Source organism: Podarcis filfolensis, assembly GCF_964270895.1.
Source record: "Podarcis filfolensis genome assembly, chromosome: 10".
Taxonomy (NCBI): Eukaryota; Metazoa; Chordata; class Lepidosauria; order Squamata; family Lacertidae; genus Podarcis; species Podarcis filfolensis.
This window is the reverse complement of record NC_139612.1, coordinates 41,030,721-41,055,339: the sequence shown is the minus strand read 5'-3', so window position 1 is coordinate 41,055,339 and position 24,619 is coordinate 41,030,721. Positions and strand designations below refer to the sequence as shown.

General features: G+C 40.9%; 1 protein-coding gene across 2 annotated transcripts in view; it reads right to left on the bottom strand.

Annotated features, from left to right (window-relative positions):
* Nucleotides 1–5,466: 5,466 nt before the first annotated feature.
* Nucleotides 5,467–24,619, bottom strand: part of LOC310743392 (uncharacterized protein) — a 105,259-nt gene continuing 86,106 nt past the window's right edge. Inside the window, exons 7-10 of one of the 2 annotated variants that reach the window (XR_014538989.1) lie at nt 22,094–22,192; nt 12,200–12,354; nt 11,877–12,109; nt 5,467–7,586 (exon numbers count right to left, since the gene is read on the bottom strand). The gene's annotated coding sequence lies outside the window, so the exon portion shown is untranslated. Of the gene's footprint in view, nt 7,587–11,596; nt 11,818–11,876; nt 12,110–12,199; nt 12,355–22,093; nt 22,193–24,619 lie in introns of those variants that run through there. The other variant, XM_083573606.1, reaches the window with a different exon arrangement.

Here is a 24,619-nt window from a genome sequence, read left to right as displayed (position 1 = left end):
ACTTGCTTTCAGCAGCAGGAATGATTTCCCTGAACAAATAAAATCAGAGTGTATTCTGTGAAAAATGAGATCAAGTCAATACGGATAAAGACAAACATGGACACAACACTTGTTATGCACATGTTTGATGTGATATGGGCAGCTGCCTACCTCTCCATACTTGAGAAAGGGCTCTTAAGTAGACCTGGGCAGAAATGATGCCTTGTTCTTGGGCTCCTTGCCATGAAAGTACACAGTAACCTCAGAATAATGCCTTCCTTTTACTTTATTGTATAACTTCTCCACTGACTGCCTCTTTCTCTCCAGCAGTACCTAAGCACTTTCACAACCATTTCATCCTCTCTCCCCTGTGTTCTTCTTGCTCTCTGTTTCTGTTGCTTTTAAATTAATTTGTTTTCTCCTTGTCTTAGTTTTGCTCTGTTACCCAGGTTGCCATCCTGCTTTCGTGCTGCTCGGAGCTGTAGGCACCATCCATTAGCTAAACTGAAAAAGACTAGAGGTAGAAGGCATATGCTGTGCATCACACGAGTTTCATCTGCAGAGATGCTTTGCCTCAGAGCAGAGTCGGCTGTCACTGTGGTGGGGTTGATCAGAGAGCCATAATTAGGCTTCAGAGGCACATTTGTCAGGCAGGAGGTGGTGCTGACCCATTCCATTACTCTCTGTCTCTCCCCACACTAGGGCTCAAATGCTTATTCATTCCACAACCGAAGCAGACGAAATGGGGTTCTCACACAACTCAGAATACCAAAGGCAGACCAAAAATATAGGATGCTTCATACATGTTATTTATTATGTATACATTCAATATGTACTTACATATGCAGGTGCAGATAGTGGCCAAGATATCTGATCTATGAACCAGGAAGCCTCTGCCATGAACTTGTTAGACAAACCATCCTTCTATTAGCCTCCAAGGGTGGCCACTTAGGCATCACCAGGTGTGCCAACTTTAGGGAACTGAGGTGTCTTTAGCACCTTTGATATTTGTGGAAAGGGGGTCTGGGCCCCTTAATATTGAGGGGGCCTGGCACATGGTGCATGTGACATGCATGGCATGTCGCAGCTCCAGCACCTGGCTCCTCCAAGGTACATGGCCTCCTCCAGACAACACAACATCACACACTTGACATCTGTGTGATGTCACACACATGCAACGCATGCTGGGCCCCCTCAATCTTCGGGACAACCTGACACCTCTGGGTGCAAACTTAGTAATAATTAAGACCCTAAATCCAATACATCTCACTATGGTGGGAAAGACTTAAGAGTAGGTTACTGTGTTCCTGTCCAGTCTGCTATCCAGGTGAAATACCTCTTGATGTGAAATAGCTTGACCACTGTTGTCCAGGTATTCATGACCTGACAGCTGGATTACTGCAATACGCACTATTTGTGGGGCTGCCATTGTGGGTTTGTTTGGAGGTTGAAGCTAGTGTACAATGCAGAAGATTCCTTGCCAGGGCAAACTACCACCAGCACATAACCCCCCTGCTTGCAGGATGTGCACTGACTGTGAATCTGCTACCTGGTCAAGTTCAAAGTGTTGGTACTAGCATATAAGGCCCTACACAGCTCAGGGGCAGGTTATTTGAGAGACCACCCTATCCTGTATACAGCCAGTAGATTGCTTTGGTCTGTGTGGGGTGGGGGTGTCTCCTGCAAGTTCCAAATATCTCAGAAGCCTAAGATCTGCTCTGCAGAATCTCAGAGCAGGGCTTCAGGGTGCCTGCTCTTGTATTGTGGAACATCATCCCTGTCAAGGTATGACAGGTGCCCACTAAACTGCACTTTCTGGAAACAATTGAAAAGATTTTTGTTCTGACAGGCTTTCCCAGCTGAATAAATGGGTCTATTTGTTGAGGTTTTGTTTTAAATATATTTGTTGTTTTTGTGTTTTTAACTACCTCATATGTAAATTGCCTTGAGATTATTGTTTAGAAAGTTATTAATAAAACAACAATAATCATTTGTGTTGCTTATTGTACAAGCTGAGTATTCATTACGAGAACTTTTCTTAATATCCAAACCTTTCCCAGGAACTGGAAAAAGGATGCAGTTGCACATACTCAGAATTTACATAATTAGGCCACTTCCTGGCTTTGATAGCAGTTGGATGTAGCCCATTTCCTCAACCAATTTTCTTCTGTTGTGCAGAATCTCCAGGAAAAGGAGTAGCAGTAATGAGAGGCAATATGTTACCTGTGGAGACAATCTCTGTGTAGTTTCTACTGACTTTATCTCTTTACCATCTGCTGAGCTCTGATCCCTTTACACCACTCCTTCAAGCCTTCCTACAGTTACAGAAGCAACCCTGAAACTGAAGTATTCATGGTGGAATAGAGGAAGCAAAGCGTGAGGTTATAAACATCCATCCAGGTCACTTCCCAAACCGAATGGGTGTGATTTATTTATACATTGGAAAGGTTTATGTCCACCACCTTTCAATCAAAAGATCTCCAAAGCGGCTTTTGATTATAGGCACTGTAGTTATGTCAATGCTTTATTGGGTGCCAGAGAAAAGTTCTTAAATCCAAGCATAAACTGTGGGCATAGTGTAATTTCTCAGCACATTCCTTTTCCTCCTGGGGCTGTGAGCAGCTCAGACATATTTCCCTTTGCCTCAGTATTAAGCCTGAGATGAAATTACTCACAGGTTTTCACACACTTTCAACAGTGTCTTAAAAAATACCTTGCCTTTTCTGGATCTTTCACACGCAGATTTGCTTATTTTTTTGGTACACAAACTGGATGAAATTTTGATGAGAAATGCCCTCTCAGGGATATTTCAGCCCCATGTCCCTGAATGCTCAGCTTTCATTTTGAAAAGTAAGCCTCTAGAAGGGACATTGTAAGCTATTCTGACAGGGGCGCTTACAAAAGTGAGAACTCGCAAGCAGGATCAAGATGAATAGAGCCCTTGATCCCATAGACTAAGGACCATGTACCATTTGCAGACCTTGATTTCCACTGAAACTACTGCCTCCCATCCTGGTGGGCTTTTTAAAGTATTTGTTAGCAACATATTGATGAGTAAAAGCCGGTGTGGATTTGTCAAGAATAAATGCTCCCAGAGAAATTCTCTCTCTCTTTTTCTCTCTCTCTTTCTCTCTCTCTTACTGGATTAAATATTTTAGTGGATTGTGGGAATGCTGTGGACTTGATGGCATGCAAGCCCCCTTCCACTCTACTTCTGTCACTTGGTTATTATATTTTTGTTGCTGCAGAAAGAAAAAAGTGGAACAAGACCTACAATTTAAGGGAAGTCTGAGCAAAGAACACTACAGAGAATAAAGTTGTGGTGGCCATCAGCTTGGATGGCTTCCAAAGAAGGTAAGACAAATGGAAAGAGGAGAAGGTTATGGCTGAATCCTAGCCATGATGAAGGTGTTCTACCTCCACTAATTGCTGGGAATTACTGGGAATCTTAAGTGGGGAGAGTGATGTTGCACAGCACTCAGGTCCTGCTTGGCCACAGGATGCTGGACTAGATGGGCATTTAGTGCATCTGAATATTGCATACAGATCTCCATCCGGGGGGGGGGGGAATGGGCACTCCGAAGCTCATTTTAAATCAGTGGGATATAGTTAATCATCATTAAATTCAGTCTGAATGATTTCCGTGAGATTTAAGGGCAATTAATTTTCTCTGGATTAAGGCCAGTGTGTTGAAAGGGCAAGGGAAGTGTTTCGGTTTGTGCTTCCTGCGAAATATTTGAATGGAGAATGATGCAAGCTCCTCTTTCATTTGAAACTTCTGTATCTCCCTGCGGGGAAAATGAGTTGCCCTCACTTCAGATAGAGCATAGGATAGAGTAGAAAAGTGCATGCTGCTGTAATGTTACACCAGGAATTCAGACCAGGTGGAGGAATGTGTTATCCCTCAAATGACACAGTTAGGTAGCATCCATACCCTCCAACACTGAACTTTATGAGACTTGCAGGTGTTTTGTTCTAAGTTATGCATTTCATTTGCATGAATTTATTGCTCTAATTTTCAGCGAAGAGCCATGCAACAGGGGGAAAGCAGGAAAGGCATGGCAAATGTGGACCATAGTCACTGAACAAAAGATTCAAGATCGTGTAGCATTCAAAGCCAGTCACCATTTATATGTGCTGTTAAAAAAGCATAGCTGTACGTGCTAGTGAAATCGGACCACATGTAGAGAAGCATGCAGTATTCCTCACACCACCTGTAGACCGTTCCTAATGTAATTGTAGTGTGCAGCATCACTTCTTAAGGTGTTCCCAGACCAGGGGTTCTCCAAGTGTCAAGAGCACTCGTTCATATAGCAGTCTTGGCTAGAGTATGATCAGTGTAATGAGCATAGTTCAAAAGAGTGATCTTTCTAGCAAAGTCCTAGGCTATTGCTCTTCTATTTGTTATAGTACTACCACTGTAGTACTATACATGGAAGAAGCTGTGCTCTAGATGCAACCTTATAGAACTTGATAGTAAAATTACAATGGAATGGATCTGTTATTTGCCAAGTTTATGCTTTGACCATCTGAAATCACAAGTTCTGTCCCTGTCTCATGCTAGAATGATAAAAGAGTCATTTGCATACAAAAAGTGTACCTTGTGGGTTTGTTTGTTTTAAAAAAGTGCGTATTTTATATAACAAGGGTGCACAAAATACAAAATACAATTAAATGTGGACTTTTGTGCACACTAAAAAAAAATCCACTAAAACAGGATGGAATGAAGCTATGATTGAACAGTGCTGAAGCTGAAATGCATGTAATTAGGCTAAGACCATCCATACTTAGTCTGCAAGCACAAAAGCCTTGCAGAAGGTCCTTAGAGTCAATTTAACAGCTAAGCATTTCAGTACCTGGTGCAAAAGTCACAAATCTAAGGGTATGACTTTATAGTCCTGTGACTCCCCTCAACCTCAACCACCATCACCACAGATAAAGAGTTCTGTTTAAGGGGTCATGCCAGACGTTTTTCAAAATCTATTATATGGCTTCAACATACAAAGAATACATTCATCTTGAGGAAATTTTTTACAAATTAATAGGTAGACCTATTTAAGATACAAAAGCTCAACAGTGGATTTCTGTATAATTACTCATTCACTTAAATAATTAAGAACCATCTGATTTTTAGAAGGGTAAGAAATGTTTTGCTAGAAAATTAAGCAATCCTATTTAAAATAGAATCCGACTTTGCTAGGATTCCTTAACTTCACTTTCTGACTGGTGATGAGCAGATCTTTTATGGATGTGACCAGTTTAAACAACAAAAACAAAAACACACAACTCTATTATGTAGTGAACAGGCAAAATTTATTAGACACGATAAGCAAGGTAATTTTCAGAAGCTTCTGTCATACTGAGAATTTTTTTGTGCTTTGGGGGTATATGTAAAATTGTTTTTTTAGAAATTTACAGCACTTCACAAAGTTTTGTTACATCATCCTGCTTGTCAATAAAAACCCAATGATTTATTATTATACAGGATTCATTTTCCAAAACTTTTATTTTTTTTATGCAGCTATTCCATAACATTTGCAAAAAAGTTACTTTCAGGTATGAGTGAGACCAAGTCCAGTGGCATAAATGTTTGTCATTCTCCAAGATGTCGAGTTGATATTATGTGAAACAAACATTTTTTACGTCATGACATGGGAAACAGTGCTACTGATTCAACTAGTATGCATTGCCATGCTATTTCTGGTTTTGGTGTTTTTATACATATGCATATGTTGCGCTTGTAGCAGAGTGTTGAAAGTTGAGCCTCTTTCAATAATATTTCATCCAAAGATGTGCTGAGTCCTAAAAACATAATATCAGACCAAAGACCTATCTAGTCCAGCATCTACTTTCCCACAGTGAACTAGATTATAGGAGACCCACAAGAAAGACATGAATACAGCAGCATTTGTGCTCCCCAGGACCTGGTATTCAGCAGCATACTGCCATATACAGGACATAGTCTATAGCCATAATGACTACTAGCCATAGATAGATAAGCTTATTGTCCATGAATTTACCCCCTTTAAGTTTGTGCCCATCACTCCCATGATGTGGAAATGAATTCCACTGTAACGTTGTACTACTGTGAAGTTGTTAACTGCATCTCCCACCATTCAGCTTAATCTCCCCAATAAAAGCAGAAAACACTGTTCCACAGCAAATACAGTCAGAATTCAACCTCACCAGCTTGATAGATCCTTTTTAGTGATGAGATGGGATGTGAGGAGGTGTGTGGCGTATTGTGTTGTTATGGTATGTATTTTTGTGGTTTTATGTTGTAAACCATGCTGTGAGCTTTGGATGAAAGGTGGCATAGATTTTTTTAATAATAATAATAATAATAATCGGAAGAATACATTAGTGTATGTGATTTCTCACATTTCCCCATCCTTCCCTGCCCTTCCCCACCTGCATACTGGTCAGTCCACCTAGTGTATTCATGCCCATCATTTAACACACACAAAAATGCCATGTACTAGTTAAGGGACAGGTGTTGTTACATGTAGATTTTCTGCCACAAAGTCCAAGTGCAAATTAGTTGGTGTACTAGTTGCAAAGGAACATTATGTTTTAGTTGTTATGGACATAGGCTACTTCACAGATGAGCAGCAAAGTGTTTGAGTAGATGAGACTCTTGACTGCATCCTTAGGTACTGAGTTTGTGGTAGATCATCCATTCATCTGCAAATAAAACCCAATCCACTGAACAGGAGCAATTCTTCTCAGCTTTTGATTGAGACCCAGTAGCCCTAAATTAAGAAAGAAACAGCTTGAGAATCTCCACATTCGACTTTCACAAAGGTAAGTAGAAAGGGATGAAATCTTCTAATCCACTCTTATGGAAATATCTTCATTCCTCCAAAACTTTCCACAGCTCTGGGCCCCTCTGCAGTTGCAGACATGGAAAAGATAGTCATTGTTTAATATTCACCATTGTGGGATGGGAGTGGAAAAACTGCAGGAGGAGCTTCTGTCTCTAAGGAGAAACAGCCAGTGCTTCCTCAGGCATGGGGAATATGACACATGAAGAATCTCAACCATGCCACTGCATTTCATAGGACTCAAATCAACGCTGCAACTCTAAAGGACTCATGATCATACTCCTAAGACAATTTTATGGCTTTTGCAACCATGGCTCCCCCAGAGTACTTTGCTATCATCAAATCTCATCCAATAAATGTGTAAAACAAGGTGTCATTCATACAGTGATCAACCTCAAACTGTGGTTCAGTTTACTTTTAAACTTGTGAATTGTTTTATTCAAACAAGTGATACTTTAAAATTAATCTAGGGACAAACCTTAGGCAACACATGTGACTGAAGTCATAGGAAGCCCTTATCTGAGTTGAGACTGTGGTGTTATTTTCTCCCATGTCATTGTCCTGATTTGTAGCTTCCCCACCCCCCAAAAGAAGGGAGCTGTTATTTATGTCCTCGGCAGTTTCTCTCCCATGCCCCAGTTCTGATGCAGATTAGGACCTCTCCATGACATGCAATTGTAATCATGCATTCAGCATGTCATTTAACTTTATCCTAAATTGTGTGTGCCATGCAGTGGAAAACCCTTATTTCTCTTGTTGGGGCTGCATCATCAGAACAGTCAACTAGGGAAAGAGATGTGGAGATAAAAGAGAAAGTCAGATTTGTTGTTTTTAAGAGGAATAGAAAACGATAAAAGTGAGTTTTATTAAATTTAACTTTGTGGGGAGGAAAGACAGAGAAATAATAGATGCTAAAATAAAATAAATGATAGCACTGTAACACCGTTGCTTAATAGTCCCCCAAATACATCGTGATCAGAATAACCAACAAAAAAGAAAATGATATACACAAGGCTGATGATGCTGAGTAAATAGAGTGTATCCAGGCAGACTCTTGGCTGTGTAGAAGCCCTGGTGGCATGGCTGAGGTACCATATCACTGCAATCATGTTTGTAAAGGAGTACCATGTATACCAGCACAGGAATGTTGTTGTCATCTGCTTCCCATGGCACTGCTCCCCTGTCCCACAACTATACTAGTCCACAGTGGTGACTCATGCACACTGGGTCTAACAGAGCAGAAGGCAGGGAGGTCAACAGTAGGTGGAATCAGAGCCTATTATGGACAGAGTTCTACAAGGGGAACACAGATTAAGGGGAAGGAAGCTGACAGCCAGTGGCAACCCCTGGCAGGCAGGTGAGGGATGGCTATGGGCAGACTGAGGTTGGATGGGCAGTTCCCCATCTGCCCTATTGGATCAGCCTGCAAGTTTCCCAGAATTCGTGTCAGGAAAGGAAAAAGAACAGCACACGCTTTGAGAAAAAAACATGCCAGCGCACAATATTGAGACTAAAGCTTGTCTTCTGGTTTAGAGGATCATTTCCTGAGTATGGGAGTAAAGAAACCTGGACCTCCTCATAAAACAATAGAATTTAATTTGTTTTGTTTATTTTATAGCTCACATAATTCAGTGTTTCATGCACAGTGTTGTATTTAATAACAAAAAAATTAAAAAATGTATTAAAAGATAAGACTTGGATGCTGGCTCAAAAGATGAATTATCTTGTGAGAAACTAGCTCCCTTATCCTTCAAACTCTAAGGGTGAAGCAATGAAGAAACAGTGCAAGCGTGGAAGTCAACAACACAACATACTACATCATTTTCCAATAATCGTTAGCAGCTCTGCTACTACAATTCTATTCTGATGGCTCATCTTAGTTGATGATTTTTCACAATGTATTTCATGGCTTCCATCCCTACATGAGACTTTATTACTATCACATAGGAATAAAAAGCCATAAAACACTAAAGTGAATTTATCTTGATCAGAAGCAATACTGATTTTCTTCACATGATTTCACAACCATTTCCAAACTAACTGAGAATTTCATGCTACATTGCTCAACATTTTAAAACTGCATTTCAATGATTAAAAAACACACACTCCACAATGGTTACATCACAAATTAACAGCAATTTAGACTTCAGAGAGGTTGCTAGCTAAACAGATTGGGGGGACAGTCACAACACACAGCCATTGAATCCACTGAATAGACAGGACACCACAGAAAATAGCACTGGAACAGACATCTTTGAACACGTACAAAAGACAAGGGAACTATGAACATTGCCTTGGAAACTTTTAAGAATCCTTTCAGCCTTCCCCACTGTATTTTCCTGATGTTGCCATTTGCTTTCAGGGTTGGGGTGAGAACAGACAACATCACTATAGGGACAGAAAGCATCTCAGATTAACAGGGAGCTGGTAATATGGTGATGTCAGTACCAGTGCCGCAAAACTCAAGGCCACAAACTGAAAGGCAAACCTTTCTCTGGACCTAAATATATCCCAAACCAGACTTAATCTACCACCTACCCACAGTCACATTTCTATCAGCCAGTGAAGAAATGATCGTGTACTGTTATTTCCAAATCAAGCTAGGAATCCATAGGACCTGGAACTAATGTAGTACAGTATTACATAAATGAAATTACTAGTCTTCATATTCCCACTAATTGGCCAAATTGAAACACAAGTCTCTAGGGTCATTGAATTGTCAATAAGAGAACCTATCACAAATTCAAAGCCTTTTGAAAATAAATTTGCTTCCACATTTGTTCATAAACTAAATAATATCTGATATATGCCACACAAGGCTAAAATCAATATGATAAAAGAAAATAGCTAATGTGAACCTTAGCAAAAAAACCCAAAAAACCTGATGTTAGGATTAATTTTAATTTGCAGCTAATGATTACCACTGAAAGCCTCCTCTATTTTATTTACCTATTACTATTCTCTGGCTGCCTATCAAACCTATTCTTGTCTAGCACCCTATGCTTAGCATAAATGAAACCCATAAATGAAAGGAGGTGCATAAATAAATTAAATTATCATGCATAAAACATGCAAATGATTTAAAAACTGTATATGAAACTCTAGTTTATATTCATTAATCTCAGGTTGCACTTTTGAGGGACAAAAAGACGCTAATTGGGTCCAGATTAATGCACTCCCAAACCTTCCAGTGTGTTTTAGGTGAGTTTTAAATGACATATATTAAAATGTAAATAGCTACTCATTTCCCTTTTTATCTCTCAGGTTCTGGGGCAATGGCAACAAATACAGTATCATATTGGGATAAAAATATACTGTAATACTAATATCAATACAAAACAAGCATGTTCAATTATGTTATATGCCGCTTCATGTATGTTGACATACACAACTCAAGCAGCCTTAATCATCTCTCCCTTTCGTAGCTGACTCAGTCCAACAGGAAATAAGCCTCCTTGTGCTCGCTCACTCTATGAGGATTGCAGTGCCCACCTAGCTATACATCTGCACCTTTATTGTGATGTTCATCTGTAACCCAGTCAATTGGATGGATGTGTCTTTTTTATGATGGGGATACGCAACTGCCTTATGCCCAGTGGTTGTTGCACATGGCTAGTTATGTCAGACTACAGATGATAGGAGTCCCTGTGCTTTAAAACAATTTCTTGCTTATCTTCTTTTGACAACCAGTCTTTTGAAAATAAGAGGAAAAATGGGCCAAATCCAGTCCAAGTTAAGTACTTCTAAACCCTTTGCTATAAATAGGGGAAACAGAAGCACATAATTAACTTTTTCATCGAAATCAGCAGGACATGGTTAAAGTTTGGCCTAATTATGCCCACTGTTCCTAATTCAGCTTTGAATTTCAGGGCGTTGCAAGTTAAGCTGCGGCCTTGTTTCTTTTGAAACAGTCATTTTGGGGAAGATTAATGCTAGGTTGGCATGGTGATATCACATGGCTCCGATATGTGGGAAACAGAGTCATGAAACTTTTTCTTTTTTCTTATTTGGCAAGGTAGGAAGGAGAGGAGTAGAGAGGGTTTTTCCTCCCCCCACTATTGTGCTGTTGCATAGCCAAACAAAATTCACGTAAGAAAATTGGCTTGGGGCCAGATCAATCCTTTCATTCTTGGGAGTCTTCTTAAGAAACACAGCCTTGGGTTGAAAGTTTTCTTTCAGTGCTTTTTGCATTGCATGGCAGCCTTTATTTGTGAAAGAAGGAAATTGTTTGTCTCAGCTGCACTCCCTTGTTGGCTGACAGCCTGAAATGAAAAGGAGGAAGCAAAGAGCTACAGGACGTTCAGCAGGGAGGAAGCCCAGACTCCAATTTTTCCATTTTTTTAAAGGGAAGGCTGCATGTCTGATAAAAGAAAAAAAGAAAATGAATAGCACTGACAAAAAGGTTGGGGGTTAGATATTTCAGAAAACTTGTTTTGATTATGTGTTTGTTTATGGGGCAAAATAAAGCAAAAGTGGCTACAACCCAGTGATAGATTGATTCTCAAGCTTAGTTTGCATTGAAAACTGATTATTCATTTGTTGGAGAGGCCCAGAGAGTAATGCTTAACATATCACCATGTATGCCAGTTGTGTCCTCTTAAGCATACATGTATTGGAAATTAAAGTTTAGTTACAGAACCCAAGTTAAATATGTTCATATATTTAACTTGTTTTAGGAAGAATTGAAACCACAATGTGCATCTCTAAGCACCTCCCTTTGAAAAATGTAAGCTACGAAGGATGACAAAATTGCCACAAGGAAGCAAGGAGACAAACAAAGACACGGACACACATTCACATAGATGCTTCAGACACACACATTTATTACGTCTCCCACTCTGGGAGCCTTTTGACGGCTATTTGTGCCTATTTACATATATTAAACTAGTTGTCATAAATAACAGCAATAAGGATAGCTGGTCTGTCAACGGACTCAACACAAATGACAAATGTTCAGAGGGCCATTTAGCGTGGAGATGCGCTTGTGCTGAAATACGCTTTTCATTCATGGCTCCTAAAAGAGAAAATGATTGCATGGTTACAAAACCGTAGGTAAGAACTAAGGATATTCACCTCATGAAGTCATTTTTAAACTAGTCTCTTGGCCCTTGCTGGAATTATTTGCAGCAGGCCTGCCACTGGTTCATTTTCTGCTGATTCCATGTGGGCAATTTTTTATCTCATTATTAAAAGTGAGCCTGGCAATTCTTTCAAAGCTTCCCTTTAGGTGTGGCTGAGTCCGTAGTGCATCTTTTGTCTCAGAAATACATTGCTGAAAGCTCACTGTCACACGGAAAGAAAAAAACCTGAAAGTGATAAAAGTAAATTTTACAGATATCTATATAAACATATTTTAGACCAATATATACAGCCGACAGATGAAATGGACTGTTTACCTTGGAAAGAATAGCCTTTTCTTCTCTAAATCATCATTCAGACCTGAATGTCATCCAAAAGCGATTCTGCCTTCTTCAACTTAGCCATCATCTGGGACTGTGAGATAACCCGCATGGCACTGGCCTCCTTTACTGACTCCTTCATTATTAGCCTCCTGGTGGGTGAGATAGAATACAATGAATGTAATAACCATACTTCACACAACAGGCCCTCTCTCGCTTTTAAATTGAAAATCCCCTTATTACAAAACAAGGGGTGTTCTTTTTCTTCTACCTTTAAGTAGGACTGCCACATTCATTGGTTTTTACAAAAACGCAGCTGCTTTTTAAGCTACAGATAAATAGAATCTGCTAGGCGGTAATTCTCCTCAGCCTGAATTGCATTATTTTCTAAGAAGCTGGTGAGGGGGACACACACACACACACACACACACACACACACACACACACACACTCCCCCCGCCCAAACACACAAAGTATATGAAAAAGGAAAGTTATTTTCCTTTCTAATTATAATTCTTCTGTTTTTCCACTATTAATTTGCAATGCCAAGCAAATCTCCTAAGGTTTTGTTGTTGTCTGTTTCCCAATGCAAACATAATTTTCTTTTTGTTCAATAAAACAGTATTTTCAATAAAAAAAAAGAAATATTTTCTTTTTGCTGTAGGAAAATAGATGACTGATTATGATGATTGGATGGACTAATCTTCGGAAATAGCACCAGACAATAGAGATGCAGCTATAAAAACAAATAAATATCCTGAATAGGTGTATGGATGGCTAGGTTTGGATTTTCATTAACAGCTCAGACTATCATGAGTAGTTGGTTATGATGTCATCATAACCTTTTCATCCAAAAATATATATATATATTTCTAGAATTTCTTAGTACTAAGTTTTTTAGCATTATCTGTTGGTAATAATTGCCTCTGATTTCTCTCTAGATCCATGTATGCAAGTAAATTAGAACAAATGGAATACTATAATACAGCAAAGAAGGAGAAAAAAATACCAGTTATTGGATTTATTATCATAATTATTTATTGAATTTATATACCGCCCTATGCCCACAAGTCTCACTTACTATTTCCTATAATACATTATTAAACACTGAGGCTGAGTTAATTGGTTAAACAATGCAATTAAAATACTAATTCCTTAAACTGCTGAGCACTTCAATGTAGTTTTATTCTAGGATGCCTTGGTGAAAGGATGTAAACTTTCTATGCTCATGTTCATTTAATGATTCTGCTGCGCAGAATTTTCAGACAAAGCCAACTTGCATCATTTAGTCAAAACAGCTCTTCCATTAAGGGTCTCCAAAACTCTGAGGACTGAGATGCTGTGTTACAGAGGTGCCAACGTGAATAAAATATGGAAGGTAAGCCCTGCTCCACATAACTGATAGCAAAATGCAGCTCTCACACACCATTTGAATGGCAATGCACATCAACTTTTAATGCCTGTCCATGAAATTACAACCATAGGGGTTGGGAACCTCAAGTATATATCAGGGCCAGCTATCCATGTTGGTCCCACATGAGCCTATAAAAGGTGCAAAGAGGTAACGTACAGAGTCCCATAGAGGGGGGGTCAAACTGGGTCCGGACTGAAGGCCAGGCAGAACAGCTCTGTCTTGCAGGCCCTGCAAAAGGATTTCAAGTCCCGCAGGGCCCTGGTCTCCTGCAATAGAGCGTTCCACCAGGCTGGGGCCAAAGCTGAAAAGGCCTTGGCCCTAGTTGAGGCCAGTTTAACCTCCTTGGGGCCTGGGACCTCCAAGATATTATTATTTGCGGACCGTAAGGTCCTCCACAATGCATACCAGGAGAGGCAGTCCCGTAAGTACATTTTAAAATGTAAAAATCCACCTGGGGGGCACATTGGCCCCCCCAAAAGAGGGCATGTCCACGTTTTCCCAGACATATGGCAATCCTACTTAATGGCACATATGTTGTTGTTGTTGTTGTTTAGTCGTTTAGTCATGTCCGACTCTTCGTGACCCCATGGACCAGAGCACGCCAGGCACTGACTGCAAAACTAAATTCTAGTAATGCAAAAGTGGTTTTGGATACTTCACTTTACTATGCACAAAGGATATCACTGTAACAACAGTGGAATTATACATTTTGTTATAAAATACTAAGACTTTAATGCAAAATATTAGTATCAATGGATCATATATTTAGACTTCCCCACATGAATTGTAGTATGAACGGCAATGTTCAAACTGAGATGTCAGAAATTACAGGAATGAATAAAGGTGCTATCCCTTCTATAATTTCAAGTTCAATTTCAATGCCTTCGGTGCTTTAAAAAAAGTAAGAGTGGAGGGAGAGTTCAAATTATTAAGGCGGTTCTTACCTGAAGCATTATTATTTAAATGTAATTCTGAATATTAAAAATGTGTAGTTAAAAAAAACACACAGCTCTAGTAGTGTGGCACAGTCCAGAAATCTTGTCTGAATTCAAAATTATAACATTACTTTGGATTTATTGCTTGCAGAATTACAAATGAGCCATCTATTATAAGTGATGCTGTCTGCATTTTCTCCCAAAGCACATCCTTGTAAAAAGATACATAAATGCAGCTAACAGTGGTGACATTACAATGACATTCAAACGTGCTGCTGCAAAGAGGCCTCTTTATTCTTAGGTTATGGGTAGAAAACAGTGGGTGTCTGTAAGTTGTTTTTATTAGATGGGCAAGCCAATTGCATGGGCCAGAGTCCTAAGATGACTAAATTGTTCCACATAAAGAGCAGTAGAAGATGTATATCTGGCAGCCCAAATATCTGCGCAATGTGTATTTGCTGGCACCACAAGGGTGCTGTTGTGAGGTTTGTAGGTGTAATAGTAGTTTTTGGAAATTCCAAGTAAGTAATTATCTACTGGTGCAGGAAGACTATAGCAGACAGGGGCTGCGGCTGGGGAAACCCAGCCAGATGGGCGGGGTATAAATATTATTATTATTATTATTATTATTATTATTATTATTATTATTATTACGTATGTGACACAGAAATATGATGCCCTTGCAGCAATCTCCCCAGTAGTTCACAAGGCAGATGGTGGTAGATTTCACTTGGTTGAAAACTGTTCATGCAACAAGGCAAGCACTGATTTCCTGAACGTATAAGGCTACCTAAGGCTAAGAAAGTCCATTGGTTCAAGGGTCCTCAAACCTCCCAAAAAGAGTCTTGCAGCCCCTTAACACAGGAGTGGGGAACCTAAGACCCGGGGGTCAAATACAGCCTCCCACTTTTGCCTCGAGCCCCACCCACCAGTGACATGTGCCCCACGTCAAAGGTTGACCATAGGAAAATGCAATCTTTGGGCTGAAGGCAGTTCTCCATACCTGCCTTATTATTGCACCTGCTCTTTATTCACCACAGCATCTGAAGTAGTTTTAAAATCTGATTTCACTGTGGATTATACTTTTAGCAATTTAAATGTTGTAAACCACCTTAGAATCAAATTTAATGAAGGGTTGCATAAAACTATTGCGTGGACAGGCGGAGTCCCCAGATCCCGCGCGGTCCCCCCGTCATGTGGAATAACGACTCAAGACAACGTGCTATGGGATTAAATTGGCCACAACTTTATTAAATTTCAAATGTGGGTAGACCTTGGCTCAGGCATTGGGCGTTCTCCCTCCCCGGTCCCCAGCCGGGGACCTAGGGAGCATCAGGGTTATCCAGTGTGGGGGGGGGACGGGCCGGCTCTGGAGAACATATGTTCAAGCAGAGATAGCCGTCCCCATTACGCCGCCGCCGCAGGGGAGAGCAATGACGACTTTTCGGCGTACGGTCAAAGCCTCCCTTCAGAAACCCCTTTAACGGGGAACCCTGGTATCACTGCCGCAAAGAGGAAGATGGACTAAAGGATTCTGCCCAAGGCCTGATACCGCCAAAGTTGTGACGTTTTGCTACAGGAAAGGCGAAACCTGCCAATGCAGGGAAATTCCTTTCCGGCCCTTTAACAGCGACCTTAACGTAGCAGCGCCCGCATACCTGTGAAGAAAAGTTAACCTGCAAAATAAGACATTAACTGAGGGTGGGTAGGGTGGGAGAAGCTCTGGAGCCAAGTGAGGATTCCCAGGTAAGATCCTCCCTCTATTGTGTGGGCAGGTAATCCCTCCCCTACCTGGCCTGGTCTCCTTGGCAACACTTCCCCCAGGTGGGATTGGACAACTGACTGAGGTAGGCGGAGACCTCCAGGTATCCCACCTGAGGGAAGGCAAAGCCAAGCCTATGCTGTTGGAGCCGCTCCAGATCTAGGGGCTGCACGCGTCCACGCAAAGGGCGCCCCCCGTTTTAAGCGGGGAGCGGTCATTATACAGTAAGCCGGCATCGTACTCACATTTAACTTGTTCCCATTCAGCTTTACACGTGTGTAAATAAATATTTAAAAAATTAAAAGGGGACAGAAAGTGGGTAGAGTTCTGGGGGAAATTACTTTGGCAATCCCGGCTGTCAATGAACCCAATGGGTGCTGACTATACACGATTTTGGCTTTAGGTGTGATTCCTGGAACATAACCCCCATGTAAGTTGAGGGCTTACTATAAATAAACTCATGCAGATGTGTTTCCTGGCCCTGAGATTATTTAAGTGAGCTCTGAATCTGGGAGCATATACATGCAAAGTATGTACCACTGAGCAGTGGTCCACTCCCCTAATACTAAGCCCAACTATTGGTGCTGGGTCCTGGGCCAGTTGTCCCAGTACTGCTTCCTATAATCATTTTAAATGGAGGTGATGGGGACTGAACTTGCGGCCACTTGAATGCAAGCCATGCACCTCTGGGGAAGGGCTATAGCTGAGTGACAGAGCATCTGCTTTGCATGCAGAAGGGCCTGGGTTTCTGAAATATACTCGGAGTCCTGTAGTGATTTCATGCTCTTTATTGCAGCTTGTAAAACAGTGATTGAATTACCCCCCAAGCCTCAGGCCAATCAGTTGTTGCATTCTAGGATCCTACTTGCCTATTGTTCTAGGATCCAAGATTAGTACATAACAGTTTTCCATCCCCAAATCCCCAGCATCTCCAGGTAGGGATGAGAGAGATCCCTGTCTGAAATCCTGGAGACTTGCTTCCATTTAGTTTACATAACCCTGAGTTGGACTGACCAGTGGTCTGACTCAATATAAGGCAGCTTCCTATATAGACCCTTACATTCCACTACACTTATGGGACACCACATTTCTGGTAGCATGAAAGCATTGGGCAAGGAGTAAAGGAACTTCCCGTGCAGACATCATTTTAGAAATGGGATTTCATTATAGCTAAAGAAGTTTCAAATGTGTTGAATTAAAGCCAGCACACTTTAGCAGAGCAGTGACAGCTGTTAAACAAGGAAGGAGACTGCTTTAGCTGCTGTACTTGCAGGATGTGCCATGCTTATACCATTTAGCTTTCCCTTAGTGCTGCTTTATTTCTAAACAGAGAGTTGCTGGGGCTGAATCTGCCTGGAAGTCACAGCTTCTGCCTTAGAAGCTCAAGTTATGTAGGGAGCTGGTTGTGGCTGCTAAGAAGTGAGCAAAGTTGCTCCCCACACATCCATTTCTTTTATTACTTTTATTAATGCTCTTTTTCTTCTAGGGCTCAACCTAGCATTGGAAATGGGTACTGCGTGGCTAGTGGAAGAAGCACTTGTTTCTGTAGCTGGAGTGGTCCAAATATGATGTGGGATCATATTGAATATTATAACCTAGGAGTGCTCAATGCTGTCTATGCTGATTGGCATCAGCTCTGTAGGATTTCATACAAAGGTCTCTTCCAACTAAATCAGGACATACAAAGAATTGAACCATGGACCTTCTGTCTGCAAAGCTCTGCCACTGAGCTAAGACCCCTCCTTGCTAAGATACCAGGTATCTTATTTCATTCCACCCAAATACGTGATTACAGCAATCTCAGTGGAGGAAATACTTATTCTTCAGACAAAAGGGGACAAAGACACAGAAATCTGCAGTCACGGTTCGCTAAGGAAGATAATTGGACACTTCATTTCCTCTGTGGCAATGCTCATTTTTTTAAAACAGGGTAACACACTTTGGACTATAAAGAAATTATAATGAAAGAAGACAGCATGAGCAAACATGGACCATTTACCTTTTGAACACGGTTACTTGATGATATTCTTTGTGTTTTATGAAAGATCAGGCTCATTAAGAAAGACAATGATTTTGGAAATGAGCTTACATCGAAATGAAAGTCTTAAAGCGTGGTCGCTAACAACTGTGCCAGGTAATGTTGTGTTTTGAAATGCTGACAGTGTACCTGGTCTTTAGTGCCCGTGAAACATCATAGACACCCCCAGTCTCAGCACCTGTGTGCTGGTGCAAGAGGTCAAAGGAATAAGTAATAGCATGTGGGTGGTCTAATTTAAAAACGAGCTAAGAAGTACACTGTGGACATGCCTAACTGAACAAGGCAATCAATACCAATTGACATAAAAGGTGATGAATTAAACCATTGAAGACACCTTTAAAAATTATAGTACAAAATAATTTAAAAATGACTTCACTCCAGATTTGGCAAAGTGCAACCTGTTTTGTGCAATGACTGTGGTTCTTTTTGAATAAGGATGCATATCAAAGGTTTAATGGGGTATGCATGCACATTGCAGTGAAGATCAGAGAGCTAGGATTTCTGATTATATACCTCAAAAGGGTTATTTTTTGTTTCAGAACATTGGAGAGCTGCTGCCTGTCACAGTGCACAATACCAAGTTTCAGGGGTGTTAGTAGGTACTTAAAAGACTTGGGACACAGACCCATAACACACGTTTGCATAAATATATACTATGCTTCTGGGAAAATTAAGAGAGAAGGTGTATGGAATCTCACTGGAACTGGAATCCACCAAAGTCCCCAACTACTCTGTAAGCAAAGTTATTAAAATGTGTGGATTTTTTTTTAAAGTATGGGTGAAAGGGGCAGAAGATCCAGGGCTTGGCACCAAAGACCCAGAGCTAACAACACTTATTTTAAGCTACCAGGACCAATGGACTGCCTGTGGTAGCTTCGTTTGCTCACAAATCTGATTTGACACACCGATGTCCCTGGCAGGGTTGGAGTAGCAGACCCAGTCCAACCACGAAGTGGCATCTCCTCTTGCCCCACCACCTCTTCAGCCGACAGAGAACTGGTGGTAGAGGCAGCGTAGCAGGTGAGGTGGTAGTGGCGGCAAGGAGGGACGGCACTTCCTATTTCACCTCAAGCAGTAAAATGGGATGCGCCACCCCTGTGGAATAGAATACATCTTCCAGAAATCATGATTTTGCTGCAATTAATTAAGAACACAAAACAGAAGAGCCTTCTAGATCAGGCCAATTGCCCATCGATTCCAACATCCTACTCTCACAGCGGCTAACCAGATGCCTACGGGAATCCTAAAAGCAGGTCCTGAGCACCACAACACTTGTATAATATCACATTGGCTGAAGGCAATGTAGAGTTGCACCAACTAGATTTTGCCTGTCATCATCACCGTCATCATTTGCACTGTAATTGTTACACATAGGAAAGGCAATGTCTCACAAGCACGGAAGTCTCTTTATTACAATAAGCTATAGCTAGTCACATAGCATTCTCCAAATACTACAGAAGCCACCGGGTCAGGCTTCCTTTTTGATCAGAGCAAGGAAATCCTGCTCTTGCTGGCCACCGATTGATTTTACCTTGTTGTCTCTCCACTTTTGCCTTGCAACCTGCCTCAGTCAGCCACAACCCGAGCTCAACACAATCCAGATCTAACAAACAGCCCTTTTTTCTTAAGCCATTAATAAGTGACAAAGCGGTAGGAGTCACATATCTGGTTCAACAAGTGCTCAACAAGTCAGGTTGTTCACATTTTCAGTGACAGGAATGTATTATGGGGCTTCTAAATATTTTCTGAATCAACATCATTTCTCCACATTCAGAAGAGAGGATGTGAAGGAAACATAACATACACATGTGTATCATTTCCTGTCAAGAACCACAAGTGGATAGCAAGGGCTAACTGTGCAATGGCCTAATCCATGGAAACTTTGTCATGCAGATGCTGCTGTGATGAATGAAAGGGATGTCTGGCTGTGCTAATAGAAACAAACGGAACAAACGGAACACTTCTAAGCCTATTGATTTCAGTTTCACTGACTGAGATCAATCAGATTTTAAAAGGCTTATGTTTGGCTGGATTGTATACATATTTGGGTCCAATATGGTGTTAGCAGTTTGCCTGGTATTGAGTGCAAGTGCTGTTGAACCTATTAGAAACAGTGACCACAGAACTGTCGAATTCAATATTTGTGGGATGTGAGTGTCCAATCCTGTCACATTTGATTTCCAAAGATTCAAAACTGAGGGGATTAATAACAAGGAAGCTGAAAGGGAAAAGCAAGAAAGTATAATCTCCCCCTCCAAAAAAAAAAAAAAAAGTTTGAGGATTATTCAAACCACGATAAATAGAAGCTAAGCTACAATGTATATCACAGATGGGCAAAGATACAACTAAGGCCAAGAGGATGCCAGCATGGTCAACAAGGAGAGTCAAGGAAATAATTTGAGGCACAAAGGACTACTTCAGAAAATTGAAGTCTTGCCCAAACAAGTTTAAGGGAAATGCTGGTGACAAGAGATGAAGTATGTTTAGGCAGAACTCAGAACTAGCTACTACAACATGTAGTAATGGTCACCATCTTGGATGACTTTAAAAGCAGATTGGACAAGTTCATAGACGATAAGGTTATCAGTGGCTGCATGATGGCAATGTACTCTAGTAAGGTAAAAGGGTGCTGGGGCCTAAACCACTGAGCCTCTTGGGCTTGCTGATCGGAAGGTCAGTGGTTCGAAACCATGCAACGGGGTGAGCTTCTCTTGCTCTGTCCCAGCTTCTGCCAACCTAGCAGTTTGAAAGCACGTGAATGCAAGTAGGTAAATAGGTACTGTTGCGGCGGGAAGGTAAGTGGCATTTCTGTGCACTTTGGCACTTGTCACGGTGTCCCATCGTGCCAGAAGCATTTTAGTCATGCTGACCACATGACCCGGAAAGCTGTCTGTGGACAAACGCCGGCTCCCTTGGCCTGAAGCGAGATGAGCGCCGCACCCCATAGTCGCCTTTGACTGGACTTAACCGTCCAGGGGTCCTTTACCTTTTTTACCTTTATTCTCTAGTATCAGAGGTGGTGTGTCTCTGAATACCAGTTGCTGGGGAACACAAGTGGGAAGAGTCCCATTGAGCTCATAACCTACTTGCAGGTTTCCTACTGTGCGAACAGGATGCTGCACTGGATGGAGAACGCAGCCATCATGGCCAGTGAGCCTCAAAGTGGGAATGGGTGTCTAATTGAGCATCAGCAATGTACATACTGTAGACAGATGATTACATGCACAGATCTCTGAACTGAAATGCAAGAATATTGGCTAGATAAAACACTAAGTAAGCTTTTATTATCTTAAGAACTTCCAGGGACTTCTGTACCTTTTTTGGTAAATGTGTTCTTAACTTCCAGTTTCTATTCTATTCTATTCTATTCTATTCTATTCTATTCTATTCTATTCTATTCATTGAAGCTTAAAAAAAAGAAAAGGCTAGAGCAGCTGTCTGTTTGTGTGTTTCACTTGGGTGACTCACTTATTTACCGGGCCATTGTGTCTATCACATTTGATAACTAAAGGGAAATCAATTTAACACAAATAACTTTTAAACTCATTCACCCCACCAGCACCTCGCTCCAACTTCTTAATAATCCGCAGAGTGCAACAGCACAGCTAAGTTTAGAAAGTTTTATAGAATGAAAGCAACTGAAGCATAAATCACCCAGGATGGCAAAGAACTGAGATGCAGGTTGGAGATGAAATCTAAAAACTAATTAAATTCAACAAGCGCCTCTCAAAAGGCAACATACCAGCTTAGCCTCCCATGCTAATATCACATTTTTGGAGAATGTAATAAATGGAGGGTCTTTCATGGCTGTAGTTTTCACAGTTTGATTGTACAGCAAAACCTGAGTGGGGAAGAAGGGGGTGTGGGAAGAGAAACACAACCAAGATTAGATGCATGGATTACAGTATTGAAAAGATGCCAAGGTCGAGATAAAAAGAATAGATAAATTAAGGCTTGCGAGGAGCTGAATTTGAAGCCAACTAGCAAAAAAGGATTGAACCTTATTACCTCTAGTCACTGAGAAATTCCCCAGATGGTTGGACGTAATTTGAAAAGGTCAGGGGAAAAAATCCTTCACAGTATTATAGCTTCATGGTTTAAGGGCGTACATTTTGTGAGGTGCCAACTCTAATCATTTTTATTGACTTGCTATCGAAAGACAGACAAAGGAGAGGCATGGCAGACAGTCAACATACCGTATATCCTGTCTTCTCAAGAAAAAATCTGAGAATTTTCTGAATCTTAAAAGTCTGCTTTATGATAAAACAGATCACAGATAAATCCGATTTGCACATCTCATGTTCATTTGGCATATGATGTGAGAATAAACTCAGTGCTCCTAAGAATTTAAAAATCAGATTAAATTTAGCAAGTAAATTGTATTTATCTAAACTCCAGACCATTTACATAGATTACGGGAACAACCCTAACACCCCTGATGTGGATGGCTGGGGGAGGTTAGACTGAAGCACAGACACCTCTCTGTTGACTTTCATCAACAGAGATAAGAATCACTGAGGGGAGGAGCTTCTCTGCCGCCATGGCCTGATCTCTACCCAAGCAAACAGGAGGCTACAGAGGGTTTCACAGGTGGGCCAGAGCTAAGTAAGACAAGGATCTTCTGTATCTTATGCCATTCCATTTTCAGGTGAGGGGCCTGTTTCAAGCTGCTCTATTGCACCAGCCTGGAAGGACAGAGCCTTCCCACCTACTGTCATGACTGGCTGGAGTCTCCAGGGCTTTGGATGCGGTGGTTGCTCTGCTTTTCCAATTGTCCCCTGGGCAGGGTTAGGTTCTGACTGAAATCCTAGGCACGCTTTACTTGGGAATAAGCCCCAATGTAGTCATGAATGTATAATAGTATTAAACTTGTTTTGGAAGGAATTGGAATTTACCATACAGGAAGGGGTTCAACAATTTGGATCTGAAAGTGGTAGTTATTTAAAGTGGTAGTTCTTAAAACTATGCCCCCTGATTTAATCTACTCTTTGCTGGTAGCATGGCTGGATTTTTTAATTTTTAAAAAATCTATTAAATTTGTTTAATGTTAACCTATCCAAATGACTTGCAATCAACATGGCAGCATCAGAATTACAGCCAGGCTTTCTTCTCCTCATGCAATTTCAATCCAGTAAGATGTACAACACATAAATTCTATCATCCACTAAACCTTGATGAAGATTAATTAACATTAGATTTTCTTTTACTACAGAGTCATTTGTCTTGCAGCCGTACCACGCAAAATCAGTATTCACTGTGCAATTGCTGCAAGACATTTGTAATGGACTTTTCAAAGTATGGTTCTGTGACTTCATCTGCCACATTATGTTTATGGAACCTGCCTCAAATCTCACTAAACAGTTTCCACTTGAATAGGAAAGAGATTTCCATATCTTTCCACATTTCCTCTGCCTAAGACCAATACATTCAGAGCAACAGACAACCAAACTGTACTTTTTCAACCCTCCAGCATGATGCCATTTTAGAAGACAGAAAGGGTTAACAGACCACACTTATTAAAAGGAATGTGAAGACTGAGCATTGTTTCAGTAACTGAAGTTGAGGCTTTCAAATAAACTGGGACAGTCTGGTGCTGCGTGTGTGTATAGGTGGGTGGGTGGGTGTGTACAATTTTTTAAAACAACAACACTTCCTTCAATTATTTAAAGGGTTGAAACAAGAAAACTATTTGCATATGTTAACCAGGGAAAATTAAACATGCATTTAAACAGCTGAACTGCAATGCTTTGAAACTGAAATTAGTCAGTGTTTAAAGTTGTCCCCCACTGTTGCTGTCGCGGAGCGTAAAGAGAAAATAAAGCCATGCCTGAATACTCTGGAAGTAGCAAGTAAAGCCTGGAGCTTAGTTAAACAGCAGCCACTTTGATAAGATGCCTGAGAAGGTATCTACTACTATGGCAACCTGCCTTCACTTTAACTTCATCTGCTGATGCCCTTCTCTGAGTGAGCCCTCCTTCAGAGGGTGAGGCAGATGTCAACTAAGTAGGGAACTTTTCCAGCTGCGGTAACCCAGTTCTGGAATTCTTTAGAAATCCTCATTTGCAACCGAGGTGATTGTCTCTTAGGTGCCAGCTAGAAACATCTTAAGCAGGATACATCTGTAAGCTTTTATTTCTTGCTTTTGAGGACTGACAAATCACTCTTATTTCCACTCCATGTCACGGTCAAGTGTTCACCTATCGGTCTGCTCTATCCCATTCCCACATAAATGTGCTATTTAATAAAACAAATCTACACAAAATGTCAC